We start from the raw sequence: 24999 nt of genomic DNA on the forward strand, positions 1-24999 counted from the left end.
ACTTCTCCTGTCCCTACTGCTGTAACAAATGCAAAACTGCTTGCAATGCTGTCCTACATACTAGGATCCTATCAGATATACGAAAAGTCTATTATTACTAGCAGTATGTCTTTAATAATTCAAGTCTCTATCCTAATAGAGAGTGCAGGTGGGGGAAACAACACAAATTTATTGTTTCCATTTAAGGAAATATTAAACAGTGTTAGAGAGGCCACACTTTCACCCAGTAGCAAGAAATTAAGGTCCCCCTATCCAACTACTCAATAAGCTCTTCCCACCTGAATATATATATATGTAGAGAGAGAGAGGACACATACCTGTTGAATATAAAACTGACTTAGGTTAAACAATATGAATATCATGCAAGGCTGGCAGGATAGAAGGCCATGCAGGGAGCTCAAAGTAGGTAAACTGCAATATTGAACAAGCAATAGATGAAAATTTAGCATCCTTAGGAGACAGTGGTATGTTTCCAAAAAGCTACTGAAGAAGCTTTAAAACTTAATTTCACAAAAAAAGGTAGAATTATATTTAGGAAAGTTTGTGAGTAAAGAAGACATTTTAAGGCATTTGTCTAAGTCATTTTATTGTCACTTCTAAAGGAAAAAAACATATTTAAAGGATTTAAACATGTAAAGTAGAAAACTACTTGATCACAATTTTAGGAGCTGTCAAGTAAGCCTTTTATTTTAGAGATGAAGGGATAGAAATTCAGAATTTGAATGATATGGATAGAAACAAAGTTAGTAGAATATAATCTCAATTATCTTACTCTTGAGATCAAGTTTTTCTCCCCTCTATAATATCATCTTCTGTTTCAATCAAGTAAATTATGTTTCAGTTATTTATTACACAATCAATGAACATTTTTAAGCATCTACTAGCCATTGGGCTAGATGCAAACAATAGTGCTCAAAATACATAAGCACAGATGTTCTGGCAAGAAAATATGATATAGTCGAAGCAATGAAAAAGGGCTGCCTGTATGGTGGTCAAGGAGAACAGGATAGATGTTGTAGTGAATTTTTGACATTCCTTCTTTTTTTTATTTTAGTTATTTTTTATTTTTTTAATTTTATATATTTTATACATCATTTTTGCACAATGTATGCATTTTCATCTTGGTTATAGTCCCCATACAATTCCCACCCCCCTTATTGTGATCCTTCTCCCTCCTCCCCCTGTTGTGTGTCTCTGGTTTATAGTTGCTTGTTGATTTTGATTTTTCCTTCTTAATTCAGTTTCTCTATTGTCTATTATATCTGCCTTTGTGAATTTTCTTTCATTCTTTTTAATTTTTTTCAGTTATCTTTGTTCTATCAGTGTTTTTAGTTTCTTTAAGAAAAAAATTGCTAAATGAAACCCATCATCATATAACAATTAGATTCATTAGGCTTTCAAGAATTCTATAAGAAGTAAAAAATAAATATGAAACAAAGCACCATTTCTTAAATTTTTGTTGTGTTTGTTTGTATACATCTTATATTATTATATTAACTAATTCAACATTTTATCCAGAATACTTATTAGTTTATAATGATCTTTATTCAAAAAGAATGATTCTGAAATGACAAGAATATTTTTGTAGTAATTTTTATAGTACATAATAAATGTATAATCAGTTAATTAAGATTAAATAGATTCATGGTAAAAAATGCTAGATAATCATGTTCACTCCCCTCTAAAGTATATTAGAGAGAGTTAATAAATATGTAACAGTTAAATACAGATTATGAAGTCAACTGGTGGAAAATATCAAAACTGGATATATAAATACATTTATGATTTCCATAGAGAGTATAGAATCGTCTTAGAGAAGTTGGGTAACCATAAAGAAATATCCAAATAAAAAAAAATCTTATGGGAAATGTAAGTTTTAGGGTACACTCCATCAGTGAGACATGAAACATTCTTACAGGTTTTTTGCTGTAAACTGCATTCTAGCCAAGAAAGAAGGAATCATTTAATATCTGCTTCCTCATTTTTTGAGACCTAGTTATATAAACTAGTAATATGGTCTGAAAATATTACAAAGAAGAGAGGTTGAACAAGCAGCAGCTGTGTAGCTGGTTCAAGTCACTACAGATTAGATAGAAAATTTACACTCAAAAACTATGAGAGCAAGCCCCACTGCATATACAAAAAAGGAAAATCTAAATCTGCAGACAGACATGCCAGCCCCAGGATTAGGATTCCGTAGATGGAGTGAGAAAGTATCCCTAGCAAATAAACCTAATTAAAACTTTCAGATAATTCACATAATTCTCCTCAAACTTGCCCCCAAAATCCTTGACCTAGCAATAGAAACAGTATTAAAAGTTGTCACTGACATGAACAAAATATCAACATAGCTTTGAAATCTTCCACTCAAAATATTGGTTTTTTTTTTATTTACTGCATAGAACACACTTAAACACAACCAATACATATACATTGACACAAACGCCTCAGAACAAAAGAACAGAGAAAGAATAAAAGTAGTCAAACTTGAACCTAATACATGCTAAGAGGAAATTTTAAATGCTAACACACAGCAGAGAATTTTGGACATCAGGAAGTAGCAATGGGAGTGACAGGGTAGAGTGGGGAAAGACAGAGCATTGAATAAGAAATAGCCAATATCAGAAGCAAAACTGAACTTCAGGTTAGAGTGTAGAGAGAAAGAGTGGGGAGAAAGCAACTGACACAAAAGTGCCAGACTTCGTAAAATATGATGAATAAACTGTAAAATAGAGAGAGAGAGCTCACAAATCAGAGGCTAGGAATTTTGGTAACAGCAGCCGGCAATGGAACTAGAGAGCACTAGTAGTTCCCAGCACATGATTGAGTTCATAAGGTCAGAGGCAGCCTAGCTAGCTACAGGCACCATATTTAAGTAGAATAGCTGCTCCACAAAGTTCCCAGAGGTTATTTGCCTTCTCCCCTTATGCAATAATCCATTATAGGAAAATTGAACTCAGGTGCAGATGACAGGACTAAGTAAAATTTTAAGTTATTGGAAAAAACAATTTCCTATAAAAATAAAATTAAAACAGAAATAACAACAAAATTGTAAGGAGCACAGGGATTATATGCCTGGTCAGTAGCAACGTGGAGGATAGAAGTAAGAAAATAGTGAATACCTGGAAACAAAAATAAAATCACTAATTAAAAATTAAAATTAAAAATCACTAATATATAATTGATATGAGCATAATACATAATTTAAAAAAAAACTCTAGAAGTAGGTGTTTGAAGCGCTGATAATCAGAGAGAACTTCATCATGTTATAGAAACAATTTGAGTGCCCAAAGGCAGATGAGTAGTTTAAGAAAATGTGATACATATACACAAAGGAATACTAAAAAAAAAAAAGAAATCAAATTTTATTCTTAAAACCTGCTCATAATTTATGTAAACTCCAACTCAGTAGAAATGAGTTTTAAAACAACTCATGTATCTATTAATAGATAAATGGCTAAAACATGTCAGGTACACTCATATAATGGAATGTTTCTTCGATATAAAAAAATGAATGAATATGCAACAACAGGAATACATTGAAAAACACTCTGCTGAATATAAGAATCTAGATATAGATCACATATGTATAATTGTATTAATTGCATTTACTTGAATTTCTAGATCCAGTAAACTACAGTAAGGTGTTAGAATTCTGAATAGTCACTGCTTTTGGGTAATGATAGAGGATTGAATAGAAAAGATGGGACTGAGATAATGGAACTTGTTTATATCTTATTTTGACACTGTGCATCAAATGAGAATTATAACTGATCTTCTTGAATGTCAATTCAATGATAAATATGAACATATATACCTATGGGGGTTTATGTCTTAAAATTATGCTATTGGCTATTTTACATTTTAATATATTCTGATATGTCAAATAGTATTAAATGCCTAATACAGACTAAGAAAGCAATATAATAAGAATAATGTTCAAACTACATTTTGGGTAGTCATACTAACTATTTCAACATGAAATTCAAGTTTCCTACTAATAAATCAAAAATTGAGAAGAATATAGGGAAGGAAAAACTCTGTTAGTCAAAGAAAACATGCATGATTTGAAATTTGGGATGAAAATATATAAATAATAAAATGACAGAAAACCTCATTTGTTCCTTATCACTGGTTTACTAGCTCATGGAAATTAAAAGAAATCAAGATATCAATGTACAGTAATTGCATGATATTTTCATTGTCAGCTTCAAAAAGGCAACCTATTGTCCTATATATCAAGATCTAATCATGCAGCTCAGTGACCTGTATCTATGCCTTTACTGCTTGAGAGTGAATTTTGCCCATAACTATAACTAAAGGCTAAATTGAAGCTCAAGTCAATCCATCATCTGTTTAAATGTTTCTTTCACTCATGCTGACATAAAAATGATTAGGCAGATAACATCTAACTCTCCTGTAAATATTCCTGTGACACTCTTTTGCATTTTATTTCAGTAGTTTTACCCAATATGCTTATAAACAAATAATTCCCCTTCAATCTAAAGTAGCATTTTTGCATTTTCTCTAAATTTCAGCTTATATCTACATTGTAGGGAGAAAAACAGAAATCAATTCAAACATAAGTTGGAAAAACCTAGTTTGTCTTCCAGAGCAGTGGACACTAGAGCAAAACTCTGTGGGTCTCTTTCTTTCCTTTGGGGTAATTATCAGTTTCAGACTCCCTATTTAGCTGCTTCTCTGCAATACTCTAATTTATTGCCAACAACCATTTATAATTCAGTCTTCATGTCATCTAATTAATACCCAGAAATTTTCACTTTTTTCAGTTGTAACAGAAGCTCGGTTAATGCAAGAAACTCTCAATCAGTGTTTTTAATTATTTGGGGGTTCACAGGTGCTTTTGAGAACACAATAGATATATGACCAACTCACCTGTGTATACACAAACACACATGCATATTTATATGTATATATACAGATTACTAAGTTGATATATAGTATCATTATGTATATCAGTAGATAATGATATATATAATAAATATATGAGTATACATAACTAACCAGTTGAGGACCCTTAGTGGATCCTGTAAGTTTTTCTTTTTTTTTTTAATTTTTTTTTTTTAAAGATTTGTTTATTTATTTATTTATACAAGCACTGGGTACAGTCAGAAGCGCGGGAAGGTGAGAGAATTCACCAGAGCCAGAGCGGGGAGCAGAGCAGGCAGAAGGACTGAAGTACACTGCTGAGGGGAGCAGTGGGCAGCAGGAAAGGCCTGCACGCCATGCAGGACCCTCCTCCAGTGGCCGGGGAGCAGCCGGGGATCGAACCAGCGCTGCAGAGGCCGCGGGCAGCTTCGCAACCCAGCGCTCAACCGCTGCGCCACCGGGGAGGCCCCTGTAAGTTTTCCTTGATACGAGTTTGAGACGTCTTTCTGAAACAGGGCCCCATATTTGCCATGCTCAGATTTCTGTTTACCTTTACTTGAAGTAGATTTCAACATGTTTTCTGAAATTGAAAGGATACTAATAAACACCAAAACTTAGGAATATAAATATACAGAAAAATAAAAAATATATATTGTGTTTCTAATAACAACAACAAAAAGAAAAGCTACCATATAAAACTGTTGAGTAGTTAGAAGTTTTAATAATATGAAAACCAAGGAAACAAGACCAATTTCCACTCCTGCTGTACTCAATGTAATGAGGTCCTCTGTTCTATTTCAATTTGGAAAAGCTTCCAACCACTCCTCTATAAAAGCAGACAGAGAAGATCACCTTAGAACAGATCTTTGCTTCTCAAATACTTTCAAGAAGTTCTCAGTTTATACAAACTTCAACAAAGTAAACACATTTTGAAAAAAAAAAAGTTTTAACATAGTACAACATCGTTTTATTAATATGCAGGCATGTGAAAAGGCATGGATCTGTTTATACAGGAAAACAAGAGGTCCTGGTAATGAGTGTGAACAAGAAAGCAGGCCAAATTCCATCTCCCTAAGGTTCAAAGTTCCATATCTGTCAGATGAATCTGGGTATCCTTAAACAAGGGACCACTCACTATTATAAAGGATACTAACCATAAAAGTTGAGTCAAAACTGGCAATGAGCCTAACAAAATGACATAAGGAACACACACAGCTGATGTTATTTGGAAAAGATGAATTGTGGACCTCGAAGCCTGGGTTTGGGGAATTATAGTTACCTACTATCAATTTCACATTTCTGCGCAAACCCAAACAAATACAGAATAGATCTTTTTTTTTTAATTGAGGTCACTGGTTTACATCACTATATGATATGATTCAGTAATATAGGATTACTCTCCTGATATTTGTTCTCATACCACACTACAACCAAGACCCCCATCATCTTCTACCGTAGTTCATTGGGCCCTTTCCATGTTTTGCTTTTCACTCTCACCATCCCACTATAGTAATCTCAGTTTTGCAGTCAAATTTAAAGGGTTTGTATTTTTATCTGACCTTTTGCGTCAATTCTGTATCTCCAAGATAGGATTGACACCACACTCTATCTGCCTTTCTTCTTCAGACTTATTGTTTTCACTTAGCATAATCCAGTTTAGTTCCACCCAGATTGTTGAAAATGGCAAGAGTTCACCTTTTTCATAGTTGCATAGTATTGCACTGTGTGTATGTACCACATCTTCTTAATCCATTTACCTCTCCTTGAATACTTAGGTTGTTTCCATAAGTTGGCTATTATAAATAATGCTGCAATGAACATAAGAATGCATATATCCCTTTCTATTAGTGCAGAGGTCAGACTCTTAAGGATGAGTTCTCTGAATTGCTTCTATAATTTATAGAATGAGAGGACTGATCTTATAAGATATAAAAGCATTAATGACTCTGCTTCTATTATTGGAGATACTAACCATCCATGCTAAGAAGTGTATATTCAAGTGTCTACAAAAAGCCAGGTTCTGCCATAGAATAATTCAGTGAACATAAACAAAATAATGAAAATGTTGGTTGTTAGTGAATGAAAAGAAAATGAATAGCTCAAGGGCTCTAAATTCAGGCCTTGAATAAAGGACAAGAAAGCATCTAGAAGTTCCTTGAAATAATCATATTCCTGTAGCAACAGGGCCAAAATTTCTGATAACCAAAATCTATTTCAATATTTCAGAAAACCAAAATAAGAAAACTTAACTCCCAAACATATATTGCCTCTTTTATTAAACGTAGGGCATTAATTAGGAATGAGATTCTAAAAATTGTAATGGGTCAAAGGGACAGATTCCAATGAACATGGGAAACTAACTAGACAGAGAGAACTACGCATGTGAACATGTGCTCCATTCCCTGTAAAAAGAAACATGACTTTCAAGAGGCCAAAAGGTGGAACTCAGAGCAATGGACAATTATTTCCAAGTATTGAGAACATTTAAGGACGTTCCGACATTATTCTCTAAGGATTTCAAAACTCTGTGGACCAGTGATTCACTTGAGCCTCCCATTTTCCACCTTTTGAGTAAAGATATCTATAGTATTAATAGTTATCCTATATCTGTCCTACCACTGTGAATTACATGTGTAGGTAATTACATGTCTGGTCAATTTCATAGATCAAAGTTGTACTTAAGAAGATACACCTGAGGAGTCTTGTCCACACCTAGACCTAAATTAAAGACAAGACCATATCAGAGGACTATGGGTGCCTTGATGTTAGGTGTGGTGTGGTGGCATACATCTGAAGGATGTGATCTATACTTCTCAATCATAGATAGTGTTGTAACCCAATGTCATCTCCAAAAAAAGTTAAAAAATAAAAAAAGAACACAATTATGGTTTTTGTGCTAATCCTACAATGGCTGACCTTGGGAGAGAAAGAATATTTTTTATGTGGGATGGATGTGAATCACTGGGGGACCAGAGAGAAAACTGAAAGCATCTGTGCTGACCCACAATAATCCCAGTCGACTGGTATTGAGCCTTTTGTGTAATCCTCTTCTCTTGTGTGTGGACCGGACTTAGCCACTCACTTCCAATAAAATACATCAAAAATGGTAATAGATCACTTCTGAAATTAGGTCAGAAATATCTGAGATGCATTCTCTCACAATCCCTCTTAGATCACTTGCTCTGGGTGAAGCCAATTACCAGGTCATTAAATGTCCTGTAGAGAGGTCCACATGGACAGGCTAACAGCTATGAATAAATTGATGTCGTAAGCCAACACTCCACAAAGAACTGAAGTCTGCAAAAAATATTGAAGATGATTCGGTAAGCAGGTGCTACACTAGCCAAACTTTCATTTAGGTAGTCTGACTACTACCTAATGAGAGATCTTGAGCCAGATTCTTTCATCTAAGCTACTCCTGAACTCATGAGCCACAAGAATTATGAGATAATAAATGTTTGCACTTTTAAGCTGTTGAATTTGGAGGTAATTAATAAAATTAATTAGAATTATAAGATCTAGAGACTGTGGTTGTAAAAGAAGTGTCTTCAGTTTTCTACAGAGTAACTGAAAAGTAAATCTAGTATCCCTTTCAAGAGAAGGATATGTTTTTTGATCTAGTTTCTTGCACACATGCACACATATAGAACTCATTTTTACTGATTCTTTTGTTGGTAAATCTAACATTCTTCCATCTCCTCATATCATCAGTATTAGAATTCCACTTATTTGTTTCAGTGCCCTTGCTCTTAAGTTCTTAGCCTTTTTATGTTCAATGCTGCAAGTACATCTTAAGCACTGAATCCTTATCAGTTGGTTTTCAATGCATAGTCTATTTCTAATGTGTTCGACAGAATGTCAACGCTCTGCTTTACTTGTTAACCTTGGGAATGACTGTTATCTGTTTGCTTGACTCTGCAGGTCCTTCTGTAACTAATCAGTCTGCCTGAATTCACACCTTTTTAGTCAGCCATGTCATCTCTGCATGCTGGGGCAAATGTGAGCTTTATTCTTACTGTCATTGCAAATATTAGGAAGAAGCAGTAAAAAAAATGAATGCAATCTGATAGTTATGCAAGAGCTCTTTTTTCTAAAAATGTATTTGGAGTGAGCATACCTCTAGGTTATTGTTCCAATTTATGCCTGCTGTCCCAGAACAAAAGTTAGCATATACTTTCACTCCAGAAAGTATCCAAATACAAGTGTCAATTTTTTGACTATTTCATTTATAATGAAAATTGTGCTATCTAGAGAAGCAATATTGGATTGTGATAAAGAGTCTATATCTGTCACCAGAAAATTGAAATTGAAACCCTAATGCCATCTTCTTCAGCTCTTTGCTCTTGGGGAAATTATTTACCTGCTAATCTCCAAAACAGGAGGAAAAAAAAGTAATAGGTACTCATAGGTTGGATATGAGTATCCAATAACTTATATAAAGTACTGAGAAAAATACAAGTCATACAGCAATCACTCAATAACCTGAAGTATTGTCATCGTTAATTTTCTGTGCTAATTTGACTGGGTTATAGGGTGCTTAGATATTTTCTCAAAGATTATTTGGCTGTTCATGTGAGGATGTATTAAGATGAGATTAACACTTAAATTCATTTACTGGGTTAAACACAATGTCCTCCTCAATGTCCATGAAATTCATGCAATCAGATGAAGGCCTGAATAGAATAAAAAGCCTGATCCCCACCCACAAAGAGGAGAGAATTCCTCCTGCCTACCTACTTTCAAACTGGAATTTTGACTTTTTCTTGCCTCTGGACTAAAACTGTAAGATCAGTATTTCCCGAGTTAAAAGGCTGTAGCCTTTGATGGAATTTTCACAGTTGACTCTCCTTGTCTCTAGTTTGTCAACTCATCCTGCAGATCTGGGAATTGTCAGACTCCATAATTTGGTGATTTGATTCCTTATAATAAATAGATAAATAAATACACTTCCTATTTTTTTCATGGAAGAACTCTAATACAATTATTAAGTAGGCTATGATACAATTCTTGAATAATCAGCTGTGTATACTAGAGAAGGAAGAGATATAGTCTTCAACATTTCCACTGTTGGTTTTTTTTGGTGTTTTTTTTTTAAAGAATTATTTATTTATGCATTCAAGAGCTGGGGTACAGTTCAGAGGTGTGGGGCATGAGAGGATTCACCAGAGACAGAGTGGGGAACAGAAAAGGCAGATTGACCTATACTGCTGAGGGGAGCAGCAGGGTGAGTCAGGAGAGGTCTGCTGCACATTGTGGGTTGCTCCCTGGCTAGCTAGGAATCAAACTCCTGCTGCAGTGACTGTTTCATAAGTTGCATCTTAACCCTTGTGCCAATAGGGAGGTTCCTCCACCGTAGGTTTTTTAAAGGGGGAATTTAACACTGATCTTGAACAAATCAGTTTATAAAATATTCTGCAAGGAAGATGATTAAATTAGCTTTAAATGAAAAAGAAAAATAGAATACTATCATTCAGGGGTTGAATTCTCACTTTTGCTATCATGTTGATGATGATGAGGAGGAGAATTATGATTATGATGCTCAAAAAAGCTAAAATCATCATTTAATTTAACAGTTTCCAGGACTTAAATGCTGCTGTCAAGCAGACAATATTGAAAGTCAAAGAAAATAAGTGATAACTTATTAAAATTCAAATTGCTCTTTGAAAAAATAACTAAGTACAACAACCTAATGGCATAACAAAGTATTTTATTCTTCAAATAACAACAGCTGCAAATAGTATTCTGCGAAATGGGTAGTTTCTTAGATTTAAATCAGTTATAACTTGGGCCTTCCTGCTGGCTCAGGGGTTAAAGTCTCAGCGCTATCAATCTATGGAGTTCCAACCCCCTGGCCAGGGAGCTAACTCACATGGTGCAGCAGACCTCTCCTGTCTCTCTGCCGCTGCTCCCTCAGCAGTGTATCAATAGATCTGCCTGTTCTGCTCCTCACTCTATCTCTGATGAATCCTCTCACCCCCTGAACCTCTGGCCTACACCCTAGTTCTTGTATGCATAAATAAATGAAAATAAATCTTAGGGAAAAAAATAAAGGTGTTATAACGTTAGAACTAATTTAAACTTAAAAGAGTTTACTTAGAAAAACAATCAGACATGCATTTCAAAACATTAACCAAACAAGAAGTTACTTTAGTCTTATTTAAAAGGTCAATAACTAAAAAAAGATTATTCCAATTTTATATTACCTTAATAGAATATTATGTAAATATTAAAATTATGTTTACAAAAATTTCTAATGGCATGCTAAAAATAATGCTAAATGACAAAAAAACAAGATACCATATTATTATAACAAAAAAATTTAACTCTAGAAATAGGAAAATAAAACATGATATTATTTTTATTTCTGGGTTAGAAGATCACAGTTTTTTCAGTGACATTCTTTAAATGTTTTAATGTGGTTTCCCAAATTTTCAAAAATAAACAATGATATTAAATACATAGGAGAGGGGAGAACCAAAAAGCATTATGAGCAAAATAAACTAACAAATAAAAATTTGCTCTGTTCATTTGTTATATATTAATATTTTGTACTTAGCAGCATACCTCTAAGGAACTTATACTTAAATTGAGGAAATTGAGGACATAACATATTTACTATTTTTTGAGGAAAGACTACTAACCCAAGATGATGTTGGTATTTGCCATGTTGATTTTAAAGCAGAATAGCGTATAAGCAATCTTTTGTGCTTTCCAGATATGTGAGCAAGGAATCACCTGTCACTTTGAATACCAATTTTATAGACAATATAAGCCTTTCATCCCCAGGAACAAAGTAAGAACTTAAATATCAATGTCCATAATATGAATACTAGAAGGATATGACAAAGTAGATATACTAAAGCCCCAATTTATTATGTCATTACTTCTTAATCTCCACACTAATAATACTGTTTCACTGAACTTTAATGTTTGTTTTTTCCCTATACCATGCATGAGCTTTTCTATACTATACAAGTAACTTGACAAATGACGTACACATTTTCATTCACTATGTATTTACAGTATATATACATGTAAACACATATGTAAACAACATATATATGTAAATATTTTTGCAACAACTATCAACCTTGGTATCCATAAATGCTTATCACAGTGCATTCATAGTAGTTTGGTTATAGAAGTAATCTATTCCAAAAGACTGGGCATACAATTTGATGGATCAGTTCCATTAAAACACTGGCTATAAAAGTTTTATGTTGTACTTATCTACATGATAAATTTCTAAGAGTAAAATTACTGGATAAATCTATTTTATTAAGCAAAGTTTAATTAGTTTTAATACTTAGTAGAAATATTATCTCCTGATTACTATTTTAATATAATTTCCTGGGTATCTGTCTATTCTAAAGTGAATTTAGAATCCATTTTGCGAATGAAAATTTTACATTGGCATATTATCAGCAAATATGTCAAAATTATGGATGAAAATAGGGTGAGACAGTACCTTTCTGATAATGAATCATCTCAAGGTCATGCTATGTGTATTCATATCTTAACTACTCCTTAATTTTTCACATAGACATTCTAAATGTTCTAAAACATTTCTTATTAAATTATTTCCATTCATAAGGATTTTGCAAACTCTATGTGTTCTCATAGTACATTTTTCTAACTTTCCTGAAATGTTTAAATAAAATAATGATTGATTTCTGTACTAATTTTTTTAAAATACCATGCTATAGAATATGATTCAATCTACTTTGTCTACAACTTGTTTTGTTTTCCTCCTAAATATTGAGTGTGCACATATGTGCATGTGTATGCGCACGCACGTGAACACATATACACACTCACACAAACAGAGAAACACAAGTTCCCTACCTTGGAGTTCAGTATATCTATATAGTTATGTACTGTCAAACAAACATGGGCAGAGGGGATACAATACACTTTGAAGACTTACCCATGAAAACTACCTGCATAATCTATACATTCTTTCTCTGCCATCAGATGTGGAAGAGCCAATATCGGACTCTAAGTCCGAAGGAGTAGGGCCTCCCCTGGTGGCGCAGAGGGTCCCACATGGTGCGCAGACCTCTCCTGCCGCCCGCTGCTCCCCTCCGCAGTGTATTTTGTCCGTCTGCCTGTTCTGTTCCCCGCTCTGGCTCTGGTGAATTCTCTCACCCTCCCGCGCTTCTGACTGTACCCAGTGCTTGTATGAATAAATAAATAAATATTAAAAAATACTTGTTAAATCCAAAGGAGTAACTTGCTTCTTAAATCATATGGAAAGTCAAAGGTTTGAGTTACTTGAAAATACCAGTATTAAACAAAGAAGAGAGATAAAAACAAGTGAGCCTTCTATAAAAGCAGTGTATGTGTGTGTGCAACTGTTTCATTATCCTGCAATTGCTATACATTTTGGAAGGAGTATTTTCATAAATATCAAGAGATATTTAAATTTACCTATAGAGATTTTTATTATTCAAAAGAAATTTTTGGTATTTCAAATACAATCCATGGTTTCAACAATGGCCACAATTAGATTATTTTAAAAACACAAGAAAAAAGTGAAGAAAATTTAGTTAACACTATGAGGCTTATCTTCTGAAAATAATTCTGTTGAGGTCTGTTTTTCCTATGCCCAGTTTGTCGAGAGTTTTTATCATAAAAGAAAGTTGAATCTTGTCAAATGCTTTTTCTGCATCTGAGATGATCATATGATTTGTGTCTATTTGTTGATATGGTATAATGTTTATTGATTTTCATATGTTGAACCAAGCTTGCATCCACATAATAAATTCCATTTGATCATGATGTAGAATTTTTAAAATGTGTTACTGAATTTGGTTTGCAGTATTATGTTGAGGATTTTTCAACTATATTCATCAGAATTAGTGACCTGTGCTTTTGTTTGTGCTGTCTTTGTCTTGGAATCAGGGTAATGTCAATTTCATAGAATGTGTTTGGAAGTTTTTGTTCCTTTTCAGTTTGACAGAAGAAGTTGAGGACAGTTCTTAATTCTTCTTCGAAAGTTTGGAAGAAGTCACTAGTGACAACCTGGTCCTGGCTTTCTCCTTTTGTGGAGGCTTTTGATTACTGCCTCAATTTCCACACTTGTATTAGTTTAGGTTTGTTACTTCCTCCCAGTTGAGTCCAGGAATGCTGTTTCTAAGAACTGGTTCATATATTCTAGGTTATCCAATTTGTTGCCATATAATTGTTGGTAATACACTCTACGATCCTTTGTATCATTGTAGTACTGGTATAACTTCTATTCTGTTTTGATATTGTGTTTTCTCTTTCCTTATTTGTAAGTCTAGCTAAAGGTTGATCTATTGTGTTCTTTTTAAAGAACAGCTTTTGGTTTTGTTGATCTTTCAGATTGTCTCTTTTTTACCTATTTTTTGTTCACTTCCACTTTAATTTTTACTATTTCCTTCTATCAATTGACTCCTGGTTTTGCTTTTTCTACTTTTCTAGCTCCTATATTTACAAGTTTACATTTCTTATTTGCCATACTTTTTGTTTGCTAGGGTAGGCCTGTATTGCTATAAACTTAGCATTGCTCTCTGCTATGCACTAAACTCTTAGTATAAGCTTAGTGGCATCCCATGTGTTCTAAGTTATGTCTTCATTTGCATTCATCTCAAGGTATATTTTTATTTCCGTTTTGAATTCCTCACTGGCCCAACAGTCATTATGAAGCATGCTGTTTATTCTCCAAACACATGAGCTTGAATAATTTCAGTTTTTATACATTTATTAAGACTTGAATTGTGTGCCAACATATGACCTACTCTTGAGAATCTTCCATAAGCACCTAAAAAGAATGTGTATTTCTGGTGTTTGGAAGTGGAATTTTCTGTGAAGATCAATTAAACCCATATTTTTCAACTTGTCATTTAGTGCCAGTATTTTTTATAACTTTAATACTAGTTTTAAGATAAACCCAATCAAATATTTCCCTTATTTAGATTTTTTTAAAGATTTATTTTTATTTATTTATACAAGCACTGGGTATAGTCAGAAGCATGGCAGGGTGAGAGAATTCACCAGAGCCAGAGCAGGGAGCAGAGCCGGCAGAAGGACCGAAGCACACTGCTGATGGGAACAGCGGGCGGCAGGAGAGGTCTGCGCACCATGTGGGACTCTCCTCCGGTGGCCGGGGAGCAGCTGGGGATCAAACCTGCACTGCAGAGGCTGCGGGCAGCTTCGCAACCCAGCGCTCAACAACTGCACCACCGGGAAGGCCCTTATTTATATTTTTTTCAGTCACCATTTAAAGTGCATTAATTTGAACAGTTATTCTCCAGAAAAGAATCAAGGCATCTGCTAGCATTTTACTTAAAAAAAAAAAAATATATATATATATATATATATATACAACCACAACATTTGATGCCTCATTCTTTTTGATATGAAAAGTTGATAAAAATCCGAAACTTTATGTTCGTGCTCATTGAATGGCCACTCTTGGAGCAGTGAAGTTTCTTACCTGTCTAGCTTTGATTTGTTTGGGTTTTCATTTTGTTATGTAGCTTTTATCTTGAAGGGGCAGGAGTAGTAGCTAAAATTCCCACAAAGTCAATTCCTTATGCTCTATAATCCTTTCTTCCTGTGACCTAAACAATACACTAGACACAGCACAGTGTTGGTTAAAAGCCAGCATAAAGGAAGATGGGGCAACTCCAGCAGGATTTCTCACTTACACAGGCTTTCTCTTTGTAAAGATGCTATATTACATTCCAGTTATTCCTGTCAAATATTGACATCCAGTCACAAACATAAAAATAAATTTTTCTTGTCCCTGTTTATAACTTCTGAATGACCAACAAATTGACATACTAATATATGTAAAGAGAATATTTTATGGTCCCTAAAATGACCAATTTTTCCTTTAGGTTCCCCAAAAAATGTTCAAGCAAAAGTTCCATGTTACTTCAGAAGATGGTAATAGGAAACTTAAAAGAAATCTCAAAATGTCAATGGACCTCTTCAGAAACTGAGAGGTATATCCAAAGTCCGTTAACATGTGAGGTGATTCCCACTCATATTTCCAGAGGAAAAGGTCAGGGTTTCTGATGTCCGAGGAAGTAGTAGAATGGTGATTTTCTCATTTCTGGGTTCTAGTTCTGTGCCCTATCAGGTAACCGACCAGATAGAGTTTATACAAACACAGATTCAACTACAAATAATAATCATCACACAATAGTAAGCATGATGTAAAGGATGATCCTGAGAAGTAAACTGACTATTGTACTCATTCTACAGACAAACAAACTGAGGTACAGAGAGGGAAAGTAGCATATCAGGGAATCATAAAGCCACTATCCAAATCTAAGTGGTGTGGAGTCTTCTTTGATAAGCAGTGTCATATTCTATCTCATCTATCATACAGTCTTTGGAATACTTAAAAATTTCCCATGTATTTAATCACATAATTAATATTATTACAAATTATAAAGTGCATGAAGTGAATTTTACATAATAATGAGAACATCTTCAGGGACAATTCCTTGAAATGGAGTAACTTGGATCAAAGGTCAAATATGTAAATTTTGGCAAATATTACCAGACTGTTTATCAGTGGGAAACTGGTCAAAGAAAGGATAATACAGTCATCCAGGAAAACATTATTCAGTCATCAAAAAAAGAAAGCAAAAGCATTGATCAATATCTGTCCTATGCAGGTGAGTGAAAAAGCAGGGCATAAACTAATGTCAAGGTATTTATCACTTTTAAGGTTTTATGTATGTATTTTTCTTATGAGTGCAAGCAATTGTTCTGGAAGGATACAGAAAAAATGATAAATTGTTGTAGGGATAGGCACTAAATGCTGGTAAGTAGCAAAGGGGAAAGAAAAAATTATTTCATCAACTTTTCATTAACTTTTGTACTTTTTGAATTTGTAGCATATGAATGGATAACTGATTGCACCCAACAGGCTCACAAAGTATGAGAACTTGCCATCAGTCCAGTGATTTTATGGATGGGAAAACTGACCCCAGAGAGCCAGGTGAGGCAGGCCTGGAATAATATTCCCTCCCATCATCCTCGCTCCCACTCATTCTTCTATAAATGGCCTGGTCCTACCTCTCAGGACTTGGGGGCAGTCAGTGGGGTGAAGAAATGCATCTCAAAGGCCAAGGGATCCTGGCTAGAGAGGCAGACAGTTCAGGTGCTACAGATCCTCACGGTCAGGAGATTGCCCAGAACCTGACCTTCACTATACCTTTGTCAACACCCCAGGTGATCACATTTACTTCCCTTAGTCCTGAAATAAGCTCCTAGATTCCTTTCCACTTGTTTATACTCCCTAGTTCTTACATTTGGAATCCAGGTTTCTTGGTCCATTTGGTCTGGTCCTGCCAACCAGCACTGATCAAACACCACCACAGAGGAAGCCATTGGGTGGGAAGGAATCTACCCTGGGGAGCTTTGTAGGCAGGCCCAGCCTTCCCTAAGCAGAAGGAACTTTGAAATCAGTAGAAGGAGCCTCTCCTGGGTGTGGTCCTCTCCAGCTTCTCACAACTGAGCAGAGTTGTGAGGGACATAGGTTTGAGCCTCTGGATTTGATGCATGGCCGGGGGGGTGGGGGTGGGGGTTGAAGTGGTCTGAGGTCCAGGCTTCACTTAGCCTTGTCTGCTTCCCAACATATCCTGTACAGGTAATATCACCTATTTCTGTGCAGGAATCAGAGCACTGCTTTCTAGAACCTTCCCTTCCCCCACCCAGGTGTGATAGTATGCCCCATTGCCGGGCACTGGTTTGTGTTGGAGACCAATTATGCCACAGAATGCCAGGTGGTTAGGGGTGGCTCCTTAGGACACTGACTCCTGAGGTAGAGTTGCAGGACCTGATGGAGCCATGGAGGGTCTATTGTCTGCACCCCTTACCCCCACATCTTCCCAGCAGATCCTGGAGTTGCTATGGGCCACTCTGCAGCCATTTCAGAAGTCTTGAGACAAGTCCTGGGTTCCCCCAGGAGCTTTTGCTCTATGCTGCCCTGGTGGTTTTTGTAATGGAGAGAGGACACTGATGGTAAGAAGAAAAACTGGTTCAAAGATGTCAGGCCAAGGTCGAAATCTATGAAAAAGTCTAGGAGGATAATGGACCAAAGACACAAGTCTGCAAAACTCTGGAGTCACTGGCAGTGGAGTCAAGGTCTTCCACTATACAATCTCTGTGCTTAGTGGCACTTAATACAAATCCAAACAGATTGTCACTTTTGGACATAGAAGATTTCTCTGACAAAGGAAGAAAAGCAAGTCCCTTCAGCTTTCATTTCCTGGGTGGCTGAGAGCTTGCCTCCAGAACAGATGCAGCATCTTGCAGATGCATTAGAAACCCACCTATCCTTAGTGCCCAATGAGTAAAACATGTTGAAAACATCTCAGAACCAAGTATGAGCCACCTTCATAAGAAATCAATGGATGGAATGAATGAAAACAATCATCTTCAGAAAAATTTATAATTGCTGCCCCGAGAAAGGGAGGAATGAAGGCAGAGAGTCGGGGAAATACAGAAACAACTAGATTAGCCAGAGCATTCCCAAAGCAGGAATGGAGCACATGCTGAATGACAAAGTGAGCCAATTAAATTCTCTGGCTGAAATCATCCTGAAGACCATCCATCTGCCTAATCTCTTTAACAAGGAGCACAAAGAGGCTGACTGCTTGGACGGAGAAGAAAAGAGAGAAGCCGAAGGTATAGATCTCCCAGGCTCTCTATCTAAAGAGGATATGAAACTTCTCATTTGTGCTGTGAACCTAACAGCAGGAGAAAGAAAAAACGATCAAGAAAACTGGATGAAGAAAATCTAATGAAGCTTACCAGACAAACAGAAAATATCAAAATGGAGCAGGCATCTTTGGAATCTGAAAATGCTCAGCTAGGTAGCTTCCGCTGAAACTCCAGTTGCTACCTGAGTTACAACAGGTTTTTGTAAGACAACTACTGAGAAAATCAGTTGAGAAGGAAACCGGCAGCCTAGTCATCCAGAGGAAAGACCCCAACACGGGTAGAAACAGGGGCCACACACACCAGGTGCTCACCCTCTATCAGGAGCTGACCAGCGATGTGGGGAAAGAACCGGAGAGGAGCACCTACTTCGACCAGAATGTGAATGCCTTCTTTGAAAAACAAGCTCAAGAAAGATGGAGGCCAGCCCTGGGTTCCCAAGTCCCCCAGAAAGAGAAATATCCCTCTGGAAGGGTCACTTGCGGGTTCAATTCAACCTTCCCAGCAGCCAGATCTAAACACCAGCAACCTGAAAAAAATACATCTATGCCATGTCTTCCTATAAAAGTACCTCTGATTTCTCTTTTCAGTCTGACTCATTATTTAATTGATTCCACAAATGCTGAGATTTGTTTTATAGCATTTTGATGCCTACATAGTTTTTACTTCCCTATATAGATTCATTTAATGTAATTCCTGTCATTACCTTACTTTCATGCCATTAGATCCTGTACAATTAAATAGTCTATTGTATTTTGATTTAAACAAAAAATTCACTTTTACTTAAACCATCATTGAAGCCTGACATAGATAGGCACCTTAAATAATAAAGATTACTTCTGTTACTATGAGTGATTAGAATTTTGTAAAAGTGATTTATTATTTAACCACACATTTTTATTGGTTTATTAAGAAATACAGACACAAAAATAAGAACACATCTAATGAATAAAAACCCTGCCAATACCTTCCCCTCCCTTTCTCTTTGCCCCAACAAGGGCCTCTTCAAAGTGGTTGCAGCAATGTGGGTGGTTTTGTGAAGTCCCAACCCTGGTTTATTCTTCCTTTCTCAGGGCATCAGCACTAGCCATTCTCACTGCCTGAAATTTGCTCTTCCTGATGTTTATATGGCTGGTTCTTCATTATTCAGGCTCTGCAAAAATGCTACCTCCTACAGGAAGCCTTCCCTGAGCACCTTAATGAAGGTGAGCTCTTTCCCCATTTTCTGTCACAGTTTCCTCAGTGCACTTCTTACTGGCCAACATGGTCTCCTTTACTAGTTGTTTATGGACTTGTCATCTGTTCCTTCACACCACATCCATCAGACAGCAGCCTGCAACTCCTGGGGGTAGAGGGAGGGAACTTGTTGGTCATGGTGAACACTTTAGCCTCAGCATACAGTGCAAAACCTAGCACAAGGAAGGCAATAAATAGGCAGTGAATGGATGGATATATGCATGTGATTTGGGGGAATGCTTGTCACCAAGACTTCCATCTTAACTCCAGTGTATAGATAAGGAAACCCAGGCATACTCACCCAAGTCTGGGTGGCTCTAGATGGCCGGAAAGTAACTCTAGAGAACTTGAGATCAGGAAGGTAAGAAGAGAACGACGTCCAAGTTGTGATTCACCATTTCCATTTGGCGTTCATATTCCTCCCCTTTCCCCTTTCTCTATCTGGAATCAAGCTTTCTCTTTACTTCCATTTAATGAGCTGATTACAATAAAGCTTTAGTGTAAAACTTGGAAGGCTCAATACATTACCCCTCTAACATAAGGTATGCCTTTACCCTTTGAGGCAATGTGGCTTGTGTCACATTAGTCATAGAATATACATGTGCATATGGATATATTATACTACATATGTGTTCGTATACACAGATCTCTACATAAATAGAATGTAACAAATATATGTCCATCACAGACAGAACAAAATTGGAGCGGGAGATGCCATGGCATGCCCACTAGGGAAGTAGTCCTATGGATGTGGGTATCCCCACTTGAGGAGGAACTCCCCTCAGCTGGCCATGCCTAGCCCTCACTTGCTATCTATACCTTCCAATTCCTTCTTTTCTGAGTAGAAAGGAGATTGTCTCAGAATCTGGGGTGGTGGAGTGGCCTATATCCAGGTGAAAGGATGTTCTGAAATTTCAGAGCTCTGATCAAGCTTTCAGAGGATGGACACTGTCTTGTTCTCTTGAGCATCCTTTTACAGCATAGGAAAGTTCTATAAGCTCAGTGTCCCATAAGCATATCCCAGATTCCAAGGTACAATGCTAAAGATAGAGCATCCTAATAGTTTATAGCAGCTAGGAAAATTAAAGGGGGGAACTGTTGACTGATGACCCTCTTCCCTGATATCTAGATCTTTGATCAGATTTAATTTTATAGTCAATCCATGTGTGACTTATCTTAATGCTGCCAGAATGGAGACCTTGTGGCATCAATGAGATGATTTATAAGTCAGGATCAGAGACCTAATTCTACCATTTCAGGGTCCTGGGTGTCTGACAGGAATTGCTTCTGTACTTCTAGAGTTTTAAGTTAAAGACAGATTTGAATCTTGAATTAAATACTGCAGTCACTTATCAACCAGGGAGAGAAAATTGAATCCCCATAACAAAGGGAGGGTGTGAAAATACTAATGATTGACAAAGCCACTCAAAAGACTCAGATACATCATGACATGACATAATCACAGCATTCATGTTTTAAGTTTCTTTATCCAACTGGCATAAGGTAGCAAGTAGTCATTTCAAGGAGACCCACTTGGCAAGGAATGGCAATGAGTCTCTAGGAGCAAAGAAATACAATAGTTTCCACCAACAACCTGAATAAGTATGGAGATGGATGTACACACAGTTGAACCTCAGATGAGACTGCACTCCCAGATAACACTTTGTGAGACCCTAATCCGAGCCTGGTTTCTGGACCATAGAAACTGATCAAAGAAATATGTGTTGTGTTAAGTCAAAGTTTGCAGTAATGCTTTTATTGATATGCAGCAAGAAAAACAGACGCCTTATTTTTCTCACAGTAGCCTGAGGAAACATTCCAAGAGAATGAATTGGGAGCTGCAAATTACTTATGATCTGGCTTCCAAAGTCAAGCAATATCACTCTATTTGCATGTTATTGATCAAAGCAACTCAGAAGGTCAGCTCAATATTCAAGGAGTGGGGAAATAAACTCCAAATCTGGTGGGTTGGAGCACAAAATAACACTGTAAAGGACAATGGGAGAAATTGTTTCAAACACCTTTAGAAATGATTCACTGCTGCGGTCTCAATAATCAATATCCTTACCACATGCAAACTAAGCTCCCCTCCCTCAAGATACCCCCATTCACCAGCGTCTCACCAACCACAACTTCAGGCTCAAATTCATAAGATACAGACTAGGATCCTTAAACATTACCATTTTAAATATTTAGGGTTTTTTAATTTCCTTTTTTTTTTTTTTTGTGGCTAAAACAAGTCTAGAAGAAAATATTCCCTGTAATGTATCACTAAATTTATATAATCAAAACAACAATAAAACTGGAGAAGAGCCCACCCTGACAAGCAGAAAAAATATTGCTGTGTTCCAACTCACTGTTACTTCTTACTCTCCAAACTCTCAAATTTGTTTTCACTTTCTATGTAGAGTTTTGCTTCTCTATATCCGACATATAAGTAACATCAACCAGCGTTTGTTTTTCCCCTTCTGACTTATTCACTTAGCATAATCCCCTCAGTTCCACTGCTCTTGTCGCAAATGGCAAGAGTTCATCTTTTTTATAGCTCAGTATTATTCCATTGTGTGTATATATCACACCTTCTTGTGTGTCTTAAGCACTTAGGTTGTTTCCATATCTTGGCCATTGTAAATAGTGCCACAATGAAAATAACATACAGAGCTTTGAATTGGGACTTTTACATTATTCAGGCAGATACCTAGGAGGGGAATTGGTGGATTATATAATAAATATATTTATAACATTTTGAGAAACTTCCATACTGTTTTCACAGGGGCTAGACCAGTCTACATTCTCACCAGCAGTGCACAAGAGTTCCTTTATCTCTTTATCAATACTTGTTTCTGGTATTTTTTTATATGGATCACTCCTATAGCAGTAAGGTAGAGTCTAATTGTGATTTTGATTATTATTTCCCTAACAAGTATTTTTTACATGCTTATTGCTCATCTAAATGTCTTCTTAGGAAAAGTGTCTGTTGAGCTCTTCTGCCCATTATTTGATTGGATATTTTAATTAAGTTTTAAAGCTATATGATCACACAAACTAATCTAGTACCTTGCTAATCATATAAAATTCTCCCATAATTTGTGGTGTCCCTGGTAGCGCAAGGGGTTAAGATGCAACCTATGCAGCTATCCGCAGCCTCTGCAGGAGGAGTTCAACCCCCAGCCAGGAAGCTACCCACATGGAGGGGCAGACCTCTCCTGGCTTGCCCACTGCACCCCTTAGCAGTGTATTTCAGTCAGTCTGCCTGTTCTGTTCCCCACTCTGTCTCTGGTGAATCCTCTCAACCACCCCCCCACACACCTCTGGCCTATACCCCAGTTCTTGCATGCATAAATAAATAAATCTTTGGGCCTCCCCTGGTGGTGCAACGGTTGAGTGCTGGGTTGCGAAGCTGCACGCAGCCTCTACAGCACTGGTTCAATCCCCAGGTGCAAGAGTATAAAGCATGAGATGGCATGCAGACCTCTCCTGCCACCCGCTGCTCCCCTCAGCAGTGTACTTCCGTCCTTCTGCCTGTTTTGCTCCCTGCTCTGCCTCTGGTGAATTCTCTCACCCTCCCGCGCTTCTGACTGTACCCAGTGCTTGTAAAAATAAATAAATAAATCTTAAAAAAAAAAGAAAGAAAGAAATCTTTAAAATAAATAAATAAATAAATAAAATTCTCCCACAATTCTATTTCAATCGAACTGGACTTTCATATGAAAATTTATATTGAGTAAATACCCCAAATGGTTTTATAGAATATAGACATGTTTATACAAAGTTACCTAGTGAAGATTTTTGTACATATATAACATTTCACATAACCTGAAAATTAAAATTAAATTTATTCTGTAAACACAAGCACAAGCTAAAGCAACTGAGAAAAAATAGTCTCTCAGTACAGAACTAGATTTTTGCAATTTCCTTCATTCCTTTGATCCACAACTAATCTTTATCAATGCTCCAGGTTATCTACTTTATTGTATTTGCCTTTATTTTCCCATTATCCCTAATAAACCAATGTTCTTTCTTCATGAGTTTTCTCTCACCATCCTTCCCTCAGAATTTTACTCTCATCTTCTCATTAATAGATTTATTATCATTTCTTTGTCTTTACTTTTAAAGAAAATCCACACTTGGTTCTCTTAATCACCTTATACATACATTCCTCCATTATTTCCAACTAAGTCCATGATTAAAATCATTTCAATAACTAACTTTCATTTTATACAGTTCAAAAATTTCTCTTCAATAAAACTTACGGGTTTAAAGCATGAGATGTCATCAATTTGCTATAGACTGTTAAAAATGAAACAGGCCTTAAAAATAGTTCCTGCCCTTAGAGATTTCTGCTCCAATGGAGAGAATTTTTCATTTAGTGACACATTCTAGAATGTTTCTAGAGGATGGGTGACTTGTTTTCTTTGTCTTAAACAGCTGTAGTAATTTAGTGCAATATAATATAAACCCAAGTGATGAATGTGAAACACTTTGGACATTTCAACTGAAGAGCAAAATGGGCACAGTAGAGAAAGTGAAACAAACATAAAGATAGTGATAGAAGCCAAAGGTGGTAAAAGGGGACGGGCTTTAAACAAAGATACAGAGAAATGGACACAAAGGAAAGAAAGAAAGAGAAACAGGAATAAAGACACCTAGCAACAAGGGCCTCCCCGGTGGCACAGCGGTTGAGCGCTGGGTTGCGAAGCTGCCCACAGCCTCTGCAGTGCTGGTTCGATCCCCGGCTGCTCCCCAGCCACTGGAGGAGGGTCCCACATGGTGTGCAGACCTTTCCTGCCACCCGCTGCTCCCCTCAGCAGTGTACTTCATCAGTCTGCCTGCTCTGCTCTCCGCTCTGACTCTGGTGAATTCTCACGCTTCTGACTGTACCCAATAAGGAAGGAAGGAAGGAAGGAAGGAAGGAAGGAAGGAAGGAAGGAAGGAAGGAAGGAAGGAAGGAAGGAAGGAAGGAAGGAAGGAAGGAAGGAAGGAAGGAAGGAAGGAAGGAAAAGGCAATGCATTGTATAATTAAAAAAAAAAAAAAAGACACCCAGCAACAGACAAAAGGAAAAATGCTGATTGAAAATAATATGGTCAAATAGCCTTGAATCATTTCATTATATTTTCACTTTCTATCCTTTATTTTTCATGTTTTTCTACAAGTAAGCATCTACA

This window comes from Talpa europaea, assembly GCF_964194135.1.
Source record: "Talpa europaea genome assembly, chromosome: 1".
In the NCBI taxonomy this organism is placed as follows: Eukaryota; Metazoa; Chordata; class Mammalia; order Eulipotyphla; family Talpidae; genus Talpa; species Talpa europaea.